Source organism: Trachypithecus francoisi, unplaced genomic scaffold (genome assembly GCF_009764315.1).
Source record: "Trachypithecus francoisi isolate TF-2019V2 unplaced genomic scaffold, Tfra_2.0 Lachesis_group4, whole genome shotgun sequence".
In the NCBI taxonomy this organism is placed as follows: domain Eukaryota; kingdom Metazoa; phylum Chordata; class Mammalia; order Primates; family Cercopithecidae; genus Trachypithecus; species Trachypithecus francoisi.
In genome coordinates, this window is record NW_022681469.1 from 134,861,615 (window position 1) to 134,867,739 (window position 6,125).

Here is a 6,125-nt window from a genome sequence, read left to right on the forward strand (position 1 = left end):
CTTAGGAATAAGCAGCTAAATTGATGGTGCCTCGGGTCGCTGCTGGCTTTCAATTTCAGGGATGCTGTGATGAACGAAGGCTGAAGGGTGTGTCCGAGAAAAACTTGGGCTTATCTCCTTATTTCCAAATCAAACGGTGTCATTGGTAGCATCCACTGTGGCATCAAACTTCTGCGAAAGAAGAGAAGACAGGATATATGCGCGGAGGCACGTGATTCATCTTGACGTCGTCTGTCCTCTGCGTTATTTGGAGAGTGGACTGAGAAACCCCGGGACTGAAGACGTAGGGTAGAGTAACAAAAATGCACCCCATCACAATGTCTAAATACAAATGTTCACTTTTTGTTTCAGCTTGAGCTGTGACCCCTCAAAACTGCTTGCTCAGCCTTTCTTAATACCAGAGCAACTTAAAAACAAATCCCATCTTCTACCAAAACTGCTTTAGGAAGCAGCTCCTCTGGGCCCCTGGCTTTGACAGAATTCATTCTGAAATGGTCCTGTATCATCCAACCAATACAGCAAATCTGTTACTTTTATAACAGGAGAATCCGACAGGATTTTCCAGAGGCCAGCTGTGGATCTTTAGATTGTCGTCATGTTACTCAGAACAGAACAACTGTTTGAATCAAAGCCAAAGATGTCCTTGAATCATTTGGTATCAGGGCACTAATGAGCTCTGCAGACATTTCAAATTCCTTTTCCTTCCCATCCCTCCCTCCCCATCCACCTTACCCAGGTGTGACTTAATCCAGTCTATTTTTCCCCTAGTAATAAGCTGTAACACACATACACTCATGCACACACACACATCCATCCATACATATAGACATAAAATTTATAGGTGTATAATCTGTTTTGTGTGGTGAAGTAAGGTTTCAAAACAGTGATTTTTCAAAAGAAGCAGCAGATTCTTCACTGATCTCTTTTAATTAATAGATATGTAGAAGTAGAGCTTTGATTTTCGTTGTGTCCTATGGTTTTTAGAAATGGCAGATGCCTTAATGATCTGCTAAGCCAACTCTGAGTTTTTGGAGATGAGAAAACTGAGGCTCAGAGTTTGAGGAGATTTGTCTAAGATCCCCCAGGTAGCATCTGGTAGAGCTGGACTTGAGCAGGTTGTTGACCTCCTGGCTCTCTTTCCTCTCTAGCACACAATTTGAGAGCCTTGTTCATGTTTCTTATTTTCTCCATTTTCTTCTGCTTAAAACTGCCTGTTATAAATGGGCAAGTTTTATTCACCTATGATGTTTCTTTTACTTGTTTTTCATGGCAAATTGATGAAATTGTGTTATTCTGAAGTCATATGTTATATAAGCACATATAATTTCAGTCTAGTGTGCTCACTGTTCCCTGCCCCTACCCCACTACATCTGTGTGATGAATTCCACTTATAACCAGGGCTCAAGTCCTCTGTGAGTCTCTGTGCAGAGCAAAACCTCCCCTGGATACTCACCTCCCCTCACCCTTGGCAGCTGCTCCTCTCTCTACTCCAGCAAGCCTTTGTATATGGAAGCGTGAGCACTCCTACATTCTATTGTATTTATTTATTCATTCATTTATCTTTTTTTATCCCCAGTTCTCCAATATAGCAAATGAAATTCCTTATAGAACAAACCCCTACATAACTTAAGACTGTTTTAACCCTTATTTCCAGTTTAATTTGTGAAGATACATTATGTCATCCTGAATGTGGGCCTGTTAGTTTTGTTGTTGTTGTTGTTTGTTTTGTTGTTGTTGTTGTTGTTGTTTTGAGCCAGAGTCTTGCTCTGTTGCCCAGGCTGGAGTGCAGTGGTGTGATCTCGGCTCACTGCAAACTGCGCCTCCCCAGTTCAAGAGATTTCTTACCTCAGCCTCCCAAGTAGCTGGGATTACAGCATGCTACCACACCCTGCTAATTTTTGTATTTTTAGTAGAGACAGCGTTTCACCATGTTAGCCAGGCTGGTCTCGAACTCCTGACCTCAGGCAATCCGCCTGCCTTGACCTCCCAAAGTGTTGGGATTACAGACGTGAGCCACCGTGCCTGGCTGTGCCCGTTAATTTAATCTTTCAAAAGATTATGAATCAGCTTCCTACTTTTTAACCGATATTTACTGAGCATCAAGTACTGTGTTACAAATAACCATAGGACTTGCTTCTGTGGACATTATGCCATGAAATCTTCACAACAATCCTGGAGAGTTAGGTTGGCCTCACTGATACCTAGATACAGAAACAGAGCAGAAAGAGGGCACATCTTTTCTAAAGTCTACTGAGCGGCTAAATCTGAGATTCAAACTTGACCATTTGAACCAGTGTTTAAGATCTCCACCCCTCCATCCTGCTGCCTCTGCATCCCTCCTTAACTCATTAAGCAGATTTTTTCAGTATGCCTATACTTCAGCAAGAGAGAAGCAGGATGGTGGGCGGGGAGGCGGGAGGGATGGGGTTGGGAGAAGTTTTGGAGTACATTCTTTGGATTGTCTGCCTCAGACATACCCCTCCAAAAGTCATCACTATCAATATGAAAGTTTAAACTGTTATACTTTTTAAAGAAGAGGACTTAGGCCCCCTCAGCTCTCTGTTCTTGTTGCCTTATTTTCTATTTATCACTTGTCTGATTTAATTTCTTACCAACGTTATTAAAAAAAAAAAAAAACTGACCACTGAAAGGTAGTTCGTAATTATCCCAGGATAGTGAAGAAGAGGGGGATGGCATATTCAAATTACTAGTTGATTCAAAATGTGGAAGAAGTTGACGCCTAGTAGCTTCCTCCCACCAAATTGTCAGAACTTCTGTGTAATAGCAAACATACATTGCATCTACTTCCCCCCACCCACATCTTTTAATCTCAGAAGTCCTATTGGTTCATTAAGTGGCAATATTTAAATTGTTTAAAAAAAAAAAAAAAGCTAAAAATGTCTTAGGTTTCCATCACTTGTACCTGAAGAGTTAAGAGTTGTATGAGGCTGGGTGTGGTGGCTCATGCCTGTAATCCCAGCACTTTGGGAGGCTGAGGCAGGTGAATCACCTGAAGTCAGGAGTTTGAGACCAGCCTGGCCAACATAGTGAAACACTGTCTCTACTAAAAATACAAAAATTAGCCAGGCATGGTGGTGCCCTCAGCAGGCTGAGGCAGGAGAATTGCTTGAAACAGGAGGGGGAGGTTGTAGTGAGCCGAGATCGTGCCACTACACTCTAGCCTGGGTGACAGAGTGAGACTGTCTCAAAAAAAAAAAAAAAAAAAAGAGTTATATGTAACTGTGTAATGCTTCTCCCATGTTGTAAAAACTAGACAATGTCACTGAGTTGTGACAATCAGTCCTTTATAATTCACTGTTGCTCATGTTTTGCATCTATCAGTACTGAAAAGTAAAAGGCAGGCCCTTTCATTTACATACAATAAAAAAGACGCAGGAAACTTTTTATCTTTTTGAATAACTCAGCTCTAGAGGCAGAGCAGGAATGTGTTTAAAATAATTAAAAGTGATGAGAAGTGTTTATCTGTTGATAGAACAGCAGCAGCCTGAAGGTTGATCCTGCCTGCAGCTTTGAACTGTTTGATTACTATTTGTCTTCTCCCTTGCAGTTGTCAAACAAGGGAAGCAGGTTTTGAAGGGGCAACAGTGAAAGAAGAAAGGGAAAAAGGTCTGCCTTCACCAGAGGAAAATGTTTCTTCGATATGGTTTGCTTAGAAGCTATTTTGTCCCACCAAAAGGATAAAAAGTCTCTCCCATGTGTTGAGAGCAGGGAACATGTGAGTCAGGGAAATCGGAGGCTCTCGGGAGACCTAAGTGTTAACTGCAGACTTACGCATGTGAAAGTTAGTGCAAGGGCGTAGGGCATGGCTGTTCATAATGTAGCTACTGGTCCATGTAGTCCAGCTGGTAAACCCTACCAGAGGCAAGAGTTGCCAGGATTGTCTTTGATTTGTATAGGCCACAGCTTGGCCGAGTTTTGTTAAAGTCATTGTTTTCAAATATTTTTCTTACCATCTGAACTCTTTTATCAAATAAAATATCAATATATGAAACAGTAGCAGAGTTGCTCTGGTTGCAGTAGGGGAGAAGGCCTGGTGCCTGCTTCCGATGCTTCACCTTCCCTCTAACAACAGATGCTCAAGTGTCAGATTTCCCCCAGGAAATAATTCAGAAAACAAACAAGGAAAAGTGATTGGTGAGTCCCTTATCATCCTATTGTCCTGGGGCCAAGGGGAGTGATGCTTATACCAGTGGTTCTCAAAGTGTAGCCCAGACTGGAAGCATCAGGATTACCTGGGAACTTGTTAGACATACAAATTCAGAATCCAGATCTCTCAGCTGGAACCCAGCAACTGTGTTTTAATAAGACCTGTGTGTCAAGACCACCAAAGTTTGAGAACCATTACTAGAGCAGTAGTTCATATTTTAAGCTTTCCTATATCAGTTGTGTAACTGGATCCTCAGAGAGGCAGGTACCACTTGCAAGAATGTTAATAGAGGAAACATCTGTGAGAGAAAATGAGGCCAGGAGCTGGAAAAGACTGAGAGAGCTGCTGAAACTCACGCATGTCTACTCTGAGTGGAGGAGAGAGGGAAGAAAGATTGGGTGGAAGCATCCCAAGACGTTAGTACTAATATCTGGGTATCTTGTAATTGGTCTCCATTATTTGTCATTTCTCTTGCAAATCTCATATTTTCCTGGTTTGTGTGTGTGTGTGTGTGTGTGGCATGTTGGGAGCAGTTGAGTAAATTTAGTAAATGTTTTCTAGTGATGAATGATCTCTTGTGGAGACTCTGTATTTTGATATACTCCCCTGAAGAGTGCTGTTTTTAAAAAATAGTCACTTGATTTTGCTGGACCCAAACTGTAAACTCTTTCTCTCACCTCAAATCTTGGGTTAGTTCTTATTAGCTTTAGCTGTCAGTGCTATTTACACTTCACAGGGTCAGCCACAGTGGGAACAAAGTTTATAGACCCTACATTTTGGGCTCTCTCCTTTCTGGAATTTCCCCTTTGCTTTCCAGTACACTTTTTTTTTTTTTTTTTAAACTGTAAGTAGTTTTCTTTTGGCATCATATTATCAAGGTACTCTATTCTAAGGAGTTTCACAGCAGTTTGAGCCTTATGCTGATTTGCTTTTGATTGTTTAAAAACTCTAAACATTTGTTTTATTGCTTGAGCAAAATATGCCTTTCTACTGGCTTATACATTCATAAAATCAAAGACTTTAATATTCATCCCACTGTTTAGACATTATCAACATATATTTCCTGATGAGTGAATTGATTTATTCATTAATTCTTCAAACCATTACCCCCTTCTCTGTGTACACTGTAGACATAGATTTCTCCATTACTCTAACATATTGGTTCTCAAACCTTAGTCTACGTCAAAATCATGTAGAGGGGCTGTTATGACACAGATTGTGGGGCCTCACCCCAGCGTTTCTGATGCCATAGGACCATTCTTTGAGAATGACTTGTCTAACCCTGGTGACAAATTGTCCTCGTTTGCCAGAGACAGCCCCAGTTTTTGCACTGAAGTTTTCATGTCCCTGAAAATCCCTTTGTCCTGGGAAGAGCAGGACTAGGTCTGGTCACTTGACAGTACATTGAAAACTCCTGAGTACTTTTCAAAACTACTGCTGCTTCCCACTCCTCACTCCTCTTGGCCCCACCTCCACCCCTTGCCTTCTATTTAACAGGTTTGGGGTGTGGTGTGGGCATCTGGATGTTTAAAAGCTGTCTAGATGATTACAGTTAGAGGTTTGTCAACCACTGCTCTAATCGCAAGCCTCACCCCTCACTGGAAGAGTTTTGGAAAAGTTTGGTACTAGCTCTTCCTTTGCCTGGAACATTTTTCCTCTTCGGTGGGTCTCAGTCCTGATTATTAGCATCAGCTGGGGAACATTTAGAAAATACCAATATGCAGGCCCCCACCTCCCAAACCCAGTGAAAAGAATCTCTGAGAATGTAGCCAAGGCCTTGATAGTCCTCAACTCCTCCGGCGATCCTCTTAGGCACTCAAGAATGGGAAGTCTTGTGATCTTCTCATAGCTAGCTCCAGTCATGCAATGAAAAAGACCTATCCTTCCTATCCGTGCCATTTGAATTCGCCGCCACCTGCTTTCCCTGATACTTGTCAGTTTCTGATATTTTCTTTTT

At 41.8% G+C, this 6,125-nt stretch overlaps 1 protein-coding gene across 3 annotated transcripts in view; it reads left to right on the plus strand.

Annotated features, from left to right (window-relative positions):
* The window catches only part of SUGCT (succinyl-CoA:glutarate-CoA transferase), a 738,264-nt gene that overhangs the window by 435,530 nt on the left and 296,609 nt on the right, over positions 1-6,125 (plus strand). The gene's annotated exons all lie outside the window — the stretch shown is intronic.